The following is a 12241-nucleotide window of genomic DNA, read 5'->3' on the forward strand; positions in this document are numbered from 1 at the left end:
CTGCAGATTTTCTTTTATAAGGGGTCAGTAGACTTGGTAGAGCAAGAAGTGCTTGAACTGATGTGAGGAGATGGTGTGCTCTTTCACTACATTAACACTACTTTTCTGTTTTTCACAGTAGGAGTGCAGTTGAGATGCCCTGTGCCATCTGGAATGGGCAGCTGGTGGCCACAGATTCACAGACATCAGTAAGGATGGTAAATTTGAAAGACAGAGTAAGATAGCAAGTATTTTGGTTACTGGCTAACTCCCTGCTTTCTATCCAGATGAAGTTCTGTGAGGTTTAACACTCATTTTCTCATGGCAGCATTATTGTGAGAACAGGCTGATGGGAAAAAACAATATCACTAAATATGGCAGCGATTTTACCAACCATCATCAGTATCGATCATGACATGGTTGATGAAGTCATGCATGTGCTCTTTGACTTCAAAGATAATATAAGACCGGATGTGGGCTGTGAGCCTTGTGTATTGAAATTGATATGTATATTTACCAAAACCAAAGATCTTTGTGATGTGGTAATTAGCTGCTTGTAATCTATATCCTAACTTCCAATAGAGGTCAAAGATTGGATGGGTTTTTGTCTGTTATCAGAGAATCAAGGAATCGATGTGGCACTGGAGAATACCAACACATCTGTGCTTGCCCTCTGTTAACAAATTCCCCGAATATTCCTTGAAAAAAAGATATCATAGGGATAATATTACTGTTGGTATGCACGTGCCAGCTTTGACATGGTTTAGCAGGCATAGTGCCATAATCTTAGTGCAAATCATGGCCATCACCACATGTTCTTTGTGAAGCAATCCAGGTGTCATTTGATGCAGGGTAGATTTATGATTGCAGCAGTTTAAACTGGACTGAAGCCGAACACTGCAAAGTGAAATGAGTATTCCGACCTACTCTACTTCTCCGCCTCTCAAGCTGCAAAAAATGTAATGGTCAGTCACTCAGTCACGTATGGCTAGTTCACAATTTCGATTAAAAATCAGTCCACTCCAAAATGCACAAGGCGTGCTGATAACGGTAACCACATTATGTTGTAAAATGGATGTGCTTTAAAAGCTAGATTTCTAGCTCTGGCACTCCTCCAGCATAGCAACTAATCAGCAAGACCAACCACACTACGCCGTCTGGTCCCAATTGCATTAGGTATGCAGTGAGAGCTCCTGGGGCTGGTAAAGTGGGCTGGAATATCCAGCCACAGGCGTAGCATTTTAATGCATTAAAATAGTCATTTGGAAGACAGCCATAAAAAGGTAAGTGGGCAAACACAAAATAAAACGTCTTTTAGAGAGGAAGTGTTTCTGTGTGGTATATTTGAGGAAATAATGAGGGATAAAGTACAGACACAAGCAAGTCAAGAGCAGCATTTCAACTATTTGATGAATTAAGTATAGGTGTTGTCTGGGTGAGTGCATCGAAGGTTACTATGATTGGCATTCCAGAGTAATTACTCAAAAGCATCACAGCTCATTTCTGGCACCTGCTAGAACTGCATACAAATAAGGCTGCCAATGTTGCCCTTCACTGAATAAATAGTCAGATCATGCACAAATATCATTCTGAAACTCCTTAGATGCTATTGCAGATAAACAACATTACCACCTCCTTGCAAGCAAACCATAAGTACTCATACTCCCACAATATATACATTCATGCTGCAATGCATGCATTGTGGGAGGATAAACTGAAGCAACAAACAATCTGCTTGAGGAATTCAGTGGCTCGAGCAGCAATGGTGGGAGAAAATAAACTGTCGGTGTTTCAAGTTGAAACTGCATCAGGTCTAAGTCTGAACAGTTGAGGTGACCAGCACTGAGGAGAGAAGTGGAGAGGTAATTAGTGACTGAAGAGGACTGTGAGATGACAGGCAGGTAATGCCAGTTAGGGGAGGTGAGCAGTGGGGAGGAAATGGAAGATCGTGGCAGATGAATACAAGATGGAAGCAGACAAAGAGGGAGGAAAATGGAAAAAAAACAGATTGAGCAAGGAGGGTGTTTAGAGGAGTGTGAAGATGGGAGACAACTGCTGGACGAAGATAAGCATGAATACCAAGCACTACCAGAGCTGGATTTGTGTAAGTAAAGGATGTGAGAATAGAAACCATTAGAGGGAAAGGAAGAGGTGAATGACAGTTGGAACTAGATCTGTGTGAAGTGGGTAGATAGAGCCAGGAGGGGAAAGGGCACAAAGAGGTGTGAAGGGGGTCCTGGTGGAGGGTGCGAATGGGGACAAAAATGGGAGGACTAAAAAAATCAAAAAGAGAAAGTGAGGGGGATGCTAGTGAGAGAAGAAGTACAAGGAAAGGTGTTACATTTACTGTGAGGGCAGGGTGAAGTGCCAGCGGTAAGCAAGGGATGAGCGTGGAGGAATGAGTAGACCAGGCAGTCACATTTGTCCCTGCAGAAGGCTGAAAAGGATGGGGAGCCTACAAAAAGTAATGGATATGGCCCCAGTCCATCACAGGTAAAGCCTTCCCTACCATCAAGCACATCTACAATAAGTGCTGTCTCAGGAAAGCAGCATCCATCATCAAGGATCCCCACCACCCAGCATATGCGCTCTTCTCACTGCTATCATTAGGAAGAAGGTACAGGAGCCTCAGGATCCACACCACCAGCTTCAGGAACAGATATTACCGTCAAGCTCTTGAACCAGTGGGGATAGCTTCTTTCAACTTCTCCCACCACTCCATCACAGAGCTGTTCCCATAACCTATTGATTCATTTTCAAGAACTCTTCATCTCATGTTCTCAATATTTATTTCATATTTATTTATTTTTTAAACTTTTTTTTCTCAACTCAAGCTGATAAAGCCTAAAGAACTGGTATAGCAAAACATGCTCATTTGCCAATTGCTAGGAACTTTCGGACTATTCTAGTGGTGTTCAACATTGTGGCTTCCTGAAGATTTACATAGATATGACTGTGTAGCCCTAATTGTTCAATACTAATGCGTAGTGCCTTTGGGATGATACCATCGTGGATATTACTATCAGGTCAATGTATATACTCTGTTTTTGTTCAAAGTCTTTCAATTTCCTCTTTTAGTTCAGCATATTTCTAGTGTTTTTCACAACCTGGTATGGAAGTTGTCCTGTCCAAGTCCGAAAGAAGCTGCAGAAGATCATGAACATGGCGTAGCACATCACACAAACCAATCTTCCGTCCTTGGACTCACTTTACACCGCACACTGTCGGAGCAGTGCTGCCAGGATAAACAAGGGCACAACCCACCCAGCCAACACACCTTTCGTCCCTCTTCCCTTCGGGAGAAGGTTCAGGAGCTTGAAGACTCGTACGGCCAGATTTGGGAACAGCTTCTTTCCAACTGTGATAAGACTGCTGAATGGATCCTGACCCGGATCTGGGCCGTACCATCCAAATATCCGGACCTGTCTCTCGGTTTTTTTTTGCACTACCTTACTTTCCATTTTTCTATTTTCTATTTATGATATATAACTTAAATTTTTAATATTTACTATCGATTTGTAATCCAGGGAGTGTGAAGCGCAGAATCAAATATTGCTGTGATGATTGTACGTTCTAGTATCAATTGTTTGGCGACAATGAAGTATAAAGTATAAAGTACTGATTTATGTAAGTTATGTGTGTTTGGAATGGCTATATCTATTAAATAACTAACAAGAGAAAACCTGCAGATGCTGGAAATCCAAGCAACACACCCAAAATGCCGGAGGAACTCAGCAGGCCAGACAGCATCTATGGAAAAAAGTACGATCAAAGAAGTTAAATTAAAGTGTCTATTAAATAAGTTGTTCTTGCTTGTTTATCCCATATTATTATATCCAGATGGTTATTATAGATTATCCTATCTATAATAACTGATTGATCATAAATATAATTTGTGGAATTTTGTCTAATTACATAAGGTGTGATTTCATTTATGAATTTGTATTTTAAAACAAACTTTTGATTAATGTTGTTTGCCACTTGATTGTGCCTGTGTAAGTAATCAGATTGTGTTAAACTGCTACAGGAGCCTGTAAAGTGTTGGATTGTTTCTGGTTCTTGTCAGCATTTTCTACATTTATCATCTTGAATTTGTTAGTCTTTTATTATATTTTTGATTTTTTTTCTATTAGCCACCTGGTCCTGAATTGCCACAAGGAACCCTTCTGTTCCTGGGAAGAGGACTTCAACTCTGACCCAGGCATTCGACATGTTTCCTTGTCGACATCCAGTCTGCTCATATCGTGGGGATGTTTTCTGTAGAGGGTTATGTTCTTCCATTGGTTAACTTTCTCTTCAATAGTGATAATGCCTTTATTTTTCTGGGTGTGGTCTCATTTAAGTTTAGTGGTGTGTACTTCTTAGCGGAATTGCATATGCTCGCGTGGAGTGCTGGTTCCTGTTTTTGTTGATGAAAGCATATTCTCAGATGCTTTATCTGACTGTTTTTAATGTCTGGTTTTCCTCTTCCCCCTTCTGTCCTCAGTGGTGTTAATCTAAGCACATTTGGATGTACATAATATTCATTCAGTTCTTACCTTTCTTTGTAAATTTTCCAGATCACTTTTGGACCAAGATATTATGCCAAAAGAATACATTAATATAGGTATAGCAAAATGTTTATTCCTCTTGTTATATTTTTACTGCTGAGCTCTATCATTATCACTATTTCAATATTTTTCTTTTGTGTTTGCAGTCTATTATCTTTTGTACGTTGATGGTTTGCCCATCCTGTTGGGGGCAGTCTTTCATTGATTCTATTGTGTTTCTTGGACATACTTAGAATGCTTGCAAGAAAATGAATCTCAGGGTTGTGTATGGTGACATATATGTACTTTGATAATAAACTTATTTTGAACTTTGAGAAGATATGGCTGGTGGTGGGATCATGCTGCAGTGGACGGAAATGATGACACAAGGTATGCTGGGAGGTGGAGGCTAAAATCTTTGACACATTGCCATCTTAAGCAGCCTTTTCACAGTACATCACTGCTATTCAGTTTGTCTGCATGTCAATAGCCAGTTAATAATACTTGTTAAGCTTTGCAGGTGAGACATGTTTCATGGCAAGCATTGGCCTATGACTTGACAGTGAGCTCAAGGCACTATCTCTGCTTCCAAGACCAGAAGAGAAGTAGAATCTTTCTAGAGCAAGGGCTCCCAACCTTTTCTATGCCATGGACCCCTACCATTAACCAAGGGGTTCGTGAACCCAGTGTTGGGAACATGTTACAAATCCATGCAACCTGTGGGCAACAATATGATAGAACCAAAAGTAAATACCAGAAATTAGAGCTTTGTAACATTTTAACAAAATGAAAATCTCAAATTGGTTTAAATGCCTTCAGTGTCAGGGCGCTGAAGCAGGGACCCAATTTCAGACCAAGTACTGTGCACACGGTGATATTTACTGAGTAGAAAATCTGGAGGGGCAACAAAGTCAGCGTCAAAGTTCAGGCGGAGATCAAAAATTCCAGAGAAATCCAAAAACCAGAATCAGGAAGCAGGCAGAGCTGATATTCAGACAGATAGAGTTTAGATTTGAATGCTGGAAAGGCTCAGGAAAACTCACTGGCACAATCTGGCAACAAACAGATGAAAATACAGGACTAAAATACACTGAGCAATAAACAGAGAGGCAGGTAATAGGTGGAGCACAATGAGACAGAAGTGGCAGCAAAACAGATAATAATGAGAAACAGGTGAGAGGCGGAGTACTCTAATACAGGGGCCAGAGTAGAGCAAGAGAACATGGGGCATGAAAACAAACAAGAGCATATGGCAGTACAAAACCACAGACTGACGGCTAGGGGGAAAACACACAAAAAGACAAAGTTCAACTGGAGGTACTGACATGCAATGACATAACAAGCACTTCACAGACAGAAAGGCTGACCACACCATTTACCCACAACTTCAAAATGACTTTCAAATCCAGAATTTAATTTCTTTGACTGTTACATTTTCACTTGTTTTCATTTCACTCCTGCTTTTTCTACTTATAACAGCATTTTGGCTGAACCCACAAGAGTAAAAGAAGTTGCTTACATATTTTTAAGCAATTCTTTCCCATCGCACAGCAAGAGTAATTCATGAGGAAAGGGTAATGTCCTGACTGTTTATGGACAGGAAATATTTATTGCAGCACAGAATTCTGTATATGTGCAGCTAAGGGTTGTAGGGATAGTGTGGTGAGATGGGGCATGCACATATAAAATATCCTTTTTAAATTTAGCTTCACAGAACAGACATAAAACAACATCTTAATTTAGTTCCCGATTCATTCAGTGAACACTGCAGGAGACAAAGTATTTGTTCAGAACAAAATACTGCTTTGGAAATGGAAATAAAACTCCAAGCTTGATGCTATGACCTTCTACTAATTCAGGGAAGTCAGGGCTTGAAGACTGAAGAGATGAGTAGGCGCTGGTTTTAAATATTCTAAACAATTTGGAGATAAAACAAAGTTATTTTTATAGGAAGAAATTTAAGGTTTTGCTAAGTTTCTCTTATTGATAGCTTTCTGACTAGTAAGCACAGCTAAGAGAACCCTCACTAGAATTATGCAAACAAGCTAGTCTAAGTGGCAGAGAAAATAGGGAAGGTGAAAGAGTGCAACAAGGGGACGTGTGGAAATATGTAGTCACTGAACGGACATTTAAACTCCTTTGACTATCCAATATGATCCAATATTTTGAAATCTCACTGCTGTTGTATCACCTTGCCTACTAGGATGGGCTGAGCAGGCCAGAATACACAAATGAGAGGGGAAAAAAGAGAAAATAATGGGAAGGGGGAGATAAATGACAAGCACAACTGATCAGTTGTGATATTTAACAGCAAGAAGGAACAAGTTATCTGAGGTGGTAGAATTCAGCAGGTTGCAAAATTGCCAGATTAAAATAAGACGTTTCTCAAGCTTACTTTGGATCTCATTGTTAAAATCAGAATTATTGTCATTGACGTTATATGAAGTGCACAGACACAGCCTCATACTGTAATAGTCACTTTTCATCCTTTATTGCTGCTGTTTCACATATTTATATGACTGCTTGTTTTATTAGAAGAGTGCCAGTAACGTTATACTGTCTTACATAAACATGCACTTTATGTCATCCTGACAATCTTCAGGCACTCGGGGAAGTGCTAATATTATTTTTTGACTGTATATGTTAGATCATAACTGTATACTCAGTGGTCACTTTATTAGGTACCTCCTGTACCTAATAAAGTGGCGAGGAGTGTTCGTTCGTGGTCTCCTGTTGATGTACCCCAACCACTTCAAGGTTTGACGTATTGTGCATTCAGAGATGTTTTTCTGTGCATCACTGTTGTAACATGTGGTTACCTGAGTTACTGTTGCCTTTTTGTCAGCTTGAACCAGTATGGCCATTCTCCTCTGACCTCTCTCATTAACCAGGTGCTTTTCCCCAAATGGATCTCCACTGATTGGAAGTTTTTTGTTTGTTTTTTGCACCATTCTCTGCAAACTGTAGAGACTATTGCACATGAAAATCCCAGGAGATCAGCATTTTCTGAGTTGTTCAAACCACCCCATCTGACAACAACAATCATTCCATGGTCAAGCTCACTTAGATTACATTCCCTCTCCATTCAGATGTTTGGTCTGAACAGCAACTGATCTTCTTTACCACACCTGCATGCTTGTATTTATTGTATTGCTATCACATGATTGGTTGATTAGATTTTACATCAACAAGCGAATGTACGGGTATCACATACAAGAGAAAATCTGAGATGCTGGAAATCAAAGTAATACACACAAAATACTGGAGGAACTCAGCAGAAACAGAGAAAATCTGCAGATGCTAGAAATCCAAGCAATACACATAAACTACTGGAGGAGCTCAGCAGGCCAGGCAGAATCTGTGGAAAAAAGTACAGTCGACGTTTCAGGCCGAGGTCCTTCATCAGGACTGGAAAAGAAGATGAAGAGACGGAGTAAGAAAGTGGGGGGAGGGGAGGAAGAAACAAAAGTGATAGGTGAAACCGGGAATGGGGGGTGCGGGGTGAAGTGACGAGCCAAGAAGTTGATTGGTGAAGCAGATACAGGGCTAGAGAAGGGGGGGGGGGGAGTGTGATAGGAGAGGACAGAAGACCATGGAAAAAAGTAAAGGGGAGAAGCACCAGAGGGAGGTGATGGGCAGGTAAGGAGATAAGGTGAGAGAGGGAAATGGGAATGGGGAATGGTGAAGGGAGGAGGGGCATTACCAGAAATTTGAGAAATCGATGTTCATGCCATCAGGTTGGAGGCTACCTAGGCAGACTATAAGGATTTGCTCCTTCAGCCTGACCTTCTGGCCTCATCGCTTCATGACATGTCAAAATGGGAATGAGAAGTGGAATTAAAATGGGTGGCCACTGAGAGATTCCACTTTTTCTGGTAGACGGAGTGTAGGTGCTCAGCAGTAGGAACTCAGCAGGCCGGCAGCATCTGTGGAAAAGAGCAAGCAGTGTGCATTGTGAACCAAGACCCTTCATCATGTGTACAGATGTACCTAATAAAGTGGTCACTGCATGTATGTGCTATACGTGACTATATGTGCTGTGTTTTTCACCTTGGTTCCAGAGGAACGTTTTTTTCATTTAACTGTATGGATGAGTGACAGTAAACTTGAATTTAAACTTGATTTACAAGACATAAAAATTGTTTTGTAACAAAATGAATAACCAACGCAAAAGATGAATAATGAGATCTTATTCATACATTCATGGAGGTTTGAAGAAAACTGATGTGGAGTTGTTCTTAAAATGTCGAGCAACACAAAATGCCGGAGGAACTCAGCAAGTCAGGCAACATCTTAAAATGTTGAATGTGGATCTTTAGGCTCCTGCAGCTCTTTGCTGATGGAAGAATGTAAAGGTGGCTACCTTCAGAGGTCCTGACGAAGGGTCTCGGCCTGAAACGTTGACTGTACCTCTTCCTAGAGATGCTGCCTGGCCTGCTGCGTTCACCAGCAACTTTGATGTGTGTTGCTTGAATTTCCAGCATCTGCAGAATTCCTCGTCTTTGCATACTTTCAAAGGTGCCACTTCTTCACGATGTCATCGATAGTGGGGAGTGTTGTGCCGTGCACCTGCTGCCTCTTGTGATCCTATGCATTGGAGTCTCCATATCTCTCCCTGATCCCCATATCAGTCCCTCACTCAGAATGCTTTCCAATCTACATTTATAGAAATTTGCTTGAGTCTTTAGTGACATATCAAGCTCCTAATGACGCAGAGCCACTGACATGCATTTTTCATCATTACATTAATGTGGTCCAAATAAATAATACTTTTGTTTCAATTACTATCATCTCATTAGTGTGCTCATTGTCCTACGTCTGCAAAGCAACAGAAACACAATGAGGGGAACGTGCTAATTATGGTAACCAACACACATTTGTTTTCAATATCTGGATCACAGCTGATAGGGGGCTGTAATATCAAGCTTCTTAAAGCTTGTATTCTGTATAAGACCTAAAATCTGAAGCAGCAATATATGTAGGCTGAAATAAAGATCAGACATACTGGATTTTACGCTCGATTCGATGTTGTCAACACTGAGCCCCTGAGGAGACCTACAGCTGATGCGACCTGCAGCTTGGTCACCTCTGAGGCTGAAGTACACAGGTGTTTCCAACGAGTGGACAGTTGCAAACCTGCGGAACCGGGCGGCATCCCAGGGCGGGTACTCAGAGTGTGCCCGGCACAACTGGTAGGTATGTTTACAGACATTTTAAATCTCTCCCTCTCCCAGTATAGAATGCCCTCCTGCTTCAAAATATTCACCATTGTCCCTGTACCTAAAAAGACCAAGGTAACATGTCTGATTGGCTGGCGTTCTGTCACACTCACCTCAATAATAAGCAAATGCTTTGAGAGGCTGGTCAAGGACTACATCTGCAGCTTGCTACCACCCAAACTGGACCCCCTACAATTCGCCTACTGACGCAACCAATTGACATATGACACAATAGCCACAGCTCTACACACCGTCCTTACACATCTGGAGAAGAAAGATATAAGAATGCAGTTCTTGGACTACAGTTTAGTATTCAACGCCATAATTCCCTCCAGGCTGAACAAGAAGCTCAGAGACCTCGGCCTTCACCCTGTCTTGTGTAGCTGGATCCTGGACTTCCTGTCAGATCACCAGCAGGTGGTAAGAGCGGGCTCCCTCACCTCTGTCCCTCTGACCCTCAACACAGGTACCCCTCAGGGCTGTATACTCCTTCCGTTACTTTCCGTGAATCCATGATTGTATCACCACCCCCAGCTCCAGTCTGCTAATTAAATTTGCTGATACTACACTGATTGGCCTAATCTCAAATAATAATGAGGCAGTCTCCAGAGAAGAAGTCATCACCCTGACACAGTGGTGTCAAGAAAACAACCTCTCCCTCAATGTCGCAATAACAAAAGAGCTGATTGTGGACTATGGGAGGAATGGGTACAGGCTAGCCCCTATTGACATCAATGGATCTGGGGTTGAGAGGATGAACAGCTTTAAGTTCCTTGGCATGAACATCACCGAGGATCTAATGTGGTCTATACATATCGGCTACGTGGTGAAAAAGGCACAACAGTGTCTCTTTCACCTCAGATGGTTGAAGAAGTTTGGTATGGGTCCCCATATCCTAAGAACTTTCTATAGGGGCACAATTGAGAGGATCCTGACTGGCTGCATCACTGCCTGGTATGGGAACTGTACTTCCTTCAATCACAGGACTCTGCAAGGAGTGATGTAGACAGCCCAGCACATCTGTAGATGTGAACTTCGCACTATTCAGGACGTTTACAAGGACAGGTGTGTAAAAAGGGCCCGTAGGATCACTGGGGACCCAAGTCACCCCAACCACAAACTGTTCCAGCTGTTACCATCTAGGAAACAGTACTGCAGCATAAAAGCCAGGACCAACAGGGTCCGGGACAGCTTCTTCCACCAGGCCATCAGACTGATTAATTCATGCTAACACTACTGTATTTCTATGTTATACTGACTGTCCTGTTGTACATCATATTTATTATAAATTACTATAATTGCACATGGCACATTTAGACAGAGACACAATGTAAAGATTTTTTACTCCTCATGTATATGAAGGACGTAAGTAATAAAGTCAATTTAATTCAGATAGTCAGCAAGTCAAGAGATATTTGTGGGAAGATGTTTTGCAGAACGCTGGCAATCAGTCTGGAGATATCACCCTGAGCTTCCAGTTGCTTGTGATTTTGATTCATCATTCCATTTCCATTTCAATGTTATAATCTGTGACACTTGCACTACTCCATGCTTCAAATTCCTGGGCATCAACATCTTAGACCCTGCTCTACTCCTTATACAGTGATGACTGCATGGCCAGATTCAGCAATAACTTCATCTACAAATTTGTAGATTATCCCACCATAGTGGACCATTTCTTAGACAATGATGAGTCAGAGTACAGAAAGGATATAGAGAACTTAGAGCTTAATAACTCATCTCCTTCTACCTTAGGCCACAAACTTATCAATCACCCCTGATGACTTATTAATTGATGAGTTATTAACTTCAAACTTGCTGCATAATCACTCATAGAGTTGACCTGCATGTGCATTAACAAGAGCTGTATAACACATCTCTTTCTACCATAGGCCACAAACTTATCAATCACCCATCCGTGGACACTTTCTGGAGGTCCAAGATCCGTATGCTCCACGACCACTGGACTAAGTGTGTAACTGTAGGAGGGGACTATGTTGAAAAATAAATGTGCTAGGTTTTCTAAAATTGACTCCTTTTACCTTAGGCCACGAACTTATCAATCACCCCTGGTAATGATGAGTCAGAGTACAGAAAGGAGATAGAGAGCTTAGTGGCATATTGTCATGACAACAATCTTACCCTCAATGTCACCAAAACAAAAAAGCTGGTAACTGACTTCAGGAAGGGGGTGGTGCTCATTCCCTTATTTTACATCAATGCTGCTGAAGTCAAGAGGGTCAGGTTCCTAGGAGTGAACATCACCAATAGCCAGTTTTATTCCAACCATATTGTTGTCATGGCCAAGAGAGCTCAACAGTGCTTCCGCATTCTCTAGAGGTTAATAAACCTAAAATGTCCCCTTTGACCCTCACCAAATTTTATCATTCCATCATACAATGTATCCTGTCCAGGTGAATCATGGTTTGGTGTGACTGCAGAAAGGTGTGAACACAGTTCCCCACCATGAAGTCTGCCTACACTTCTCACTTGCTTGTTAAAGCAGTCATCATA

Source organism: Mobula birostris, chromosome 19 (assembly GCF_030028105.1).
Source record: "Mobula birostris isolate sMobBir1 chromosome 19, sMobBir1.hap1, whole genome shotgun sequence".
Classification (NCBI taxonomy): Eukaryota; Metazoa; Chordata; class Chondrichthyes; order Myliobatiformes; family Myliobatidae; genus Mobula; species Mobula birostris.